Genomic DNA, 2425 nt, shown 5'->3' on the forward strand with positions numbered 1-2425 from the left:
TGCCGCACGGGCGCGGAGCCCGAGGGTGCCAGGGACATCACAGTCGGGGGGACCCCCGGCAGGGACGTCACCGTCACCCCGAGCGGGGACTCCGCACCCTGGGGACTCCCGGCCACCCTGAGCTGGGGACACCGGACCCGGTGGGTCCCCGCACCCCTCGGTCACTCACAGCCCGGGGGGCGGAGAAGCCCCGGTCCTGCTCTGTAGCGTCTCGTCCGGGCTCCCCCCACCCCCGGTCCTTTGCTGGCTGCATCCTCACTCCCTGGGCAGCTGGAGACTGGGCTGAGGAGGATGAAGGAGTGGGACTCCCGGCCACCCTGAGCTGGGGACACCGGACCCGGTGGGTCCCCGCACCCCTCGGTCACTCACAGCCCGGGGGGCGGAGAAGCCCCGGTCCTGCTCTGTAGCGTCTCGTCCGGGCTCCCCCCACCCCCGGTCCTTTGCTGGCTGCATCCTCACTCCCTGGGCAGCTGGAGACTGGGCTGAGGAGGATGAAGGAGTGGAGGAAGCAGCAAGTGCTGGCAGGGCCAGTGCCCAGCCCTGGGGACATGTCACCGTGTGCTGTCACCTGCCCCCCAAGCCAAGCACAAGGGGAGGCTCCCGGACAGGGCGGAGCAGGGAGTGGATGGAGCAGAGATGGAAGAGTGAAAGGGATGAAGCAGGAACAGGGAAGGAGCGGGGATGGGATGAACCAGGGATGGGGAAGGAGCAGGGAAAGGGAAGGAGCACGTATGGAACAGAGCAGGGCTAGGATAGAGCCGGGATGGGGACAGCAAGGAGGATGCAGCAGCAGGAGGAGGAGGATGGAGAAAGACCCAAGCCTCACTGCCGGGGTGACACGGGCAAGGAGCAGCCGGGAGCTGCTGGACGGCGTCCATGGGGGAAGGTCCCTGCCAGGCCCCCCCTCCCCGAGGATCCCCTGGGAGTTCCCCCTCAGAATCCCCCATCCATGGATGGCTGTGCAGGGCTCCCACGCCCTGAGCCCCCGGGGACAGGGGACAGATGAATTCCCCTTCCCAGTGCAGGACGCGGGTGAGTCCCCGGGATCGGGAGGATTTGGGATCGCCGAGCTGCTCCCCGCGGCCTCCTCCCCTCCCAGGGACTGCCGAGGACCGCGGCCATGACACACTCCCAGCTTTATTCCCACCAGCGGCACAAAAACAGCCTCTCCGGGATACCGGCGCCATGGGAACGGGGACACCATGGCAGCAGGGACACCGCGGCAGTGGGGACGCTGTGGCAACAGGGACACCGTGGCGGCGCGAGGGCAGCAGCAGAAATGGGTCCTCTGCTGTCACCGGGATGGTCCCTTGCTGGGCTTTGCTGGGGGGGACATCCCCGACCCCCCAGCGGCTGCAGGAGAGCCGGGAACACCGAGCCCCGGGGGCTGGAGCGCTGGCACAGGGGACTGGCGAGGGCGGGTACGGAAGGACATTGGCACAGCAGTGCGGGCTCTTGGAGCACTGGAACGGCCAGCCCGGCTTCCCATCCAGGGCAGGGCCTGGCGTGCAGAACACGGGTTGGAACAGCTCCCACAAAAGCGCTGGCAAAGGCCCTCTCCAAGCAGAGACCCCAAAGGAGACCTCGCAGCCCCAAGCCGGGTGTTCCCCACCCACGAGGGCTCCGCGTAGGGACGGGGCAGCCTCGGACCCGCCGCTGCACTTCCCAGCATCCTGCCCTTGGAAAACGCCCCCGGCAGCTTTGGAAAAGGCAGGAGGAACAGCTCTACCCCCAGCCAAAGCAGTCCTGGAGGCCCGAAGGTTTGGGGGGACTCATCCCACCTCCTCCAGGGGCAGCCAGGGCTGGCCTCACTCCCACCGGAGCCAGAGGGAATTCAAGGGGCCCAGGAAGTCACCACTGCAAGTTTATAAAAGCTTTTATTTGCTCTTGGTACGACCAAGAATGGGACAGTGATCTTTTATACAATTTGATACAGTAAGTGGTACAAAAGAATGTGTTTTAAATAAAAAGCCAGAGTGGAGTAGCAAAAATATTAAAAGATTAAGTAAAAAATTGTCGGCATGGGAATTAATCCAAGATCTTGATGCTGTTTTATTCCACCGTCCGAGTCCGAGGGCACGAAGCGCCCGGCGACCCTGGCGTGTGACACGGCCGTGGGACAGAGCCAAGCTCAGGTTTGGTTTAGCAGGACCAATTTCATCATTTAACACTTTTATTTTTGTGACAAAAGAGCAGCGCTGAGCTCCCTCCGCGGGCGGGGCCGGGGGCACGGAGGGGCTGCTGACACCTCCCGCTGCCCTTCTCTACTCCACAGGGCTGGGCTGGGGTTCCAAGAAGAGGTTTCACAAGCAGTTAGTTTGGAACTAGCAGGGAGTTTAGATACCAGCAGACATCAAGTTACTGCAAACTCCTCCGACATGATCATTGTTATTATTATTTTTTTTAGGGGGTTTTTATCTGTTTT

Source organism: Corvus brachyrhynchos, unplaced genomic scaffold (assembly GCF_000691975.1).
Source record: "Corvus brachyrhynchos isolate BGI_N302 unplaced genomic scaffold, ASM69197v1 scaffold211, whole genome shotgun sequence".
Classification (NCBI taxonomy): domain Eukaryota; kingdom Metazoa; phylum Chordata; class Aves; order Passeriformes; family Corvidae; genus Corvus; species Corvus brachyrhynchos.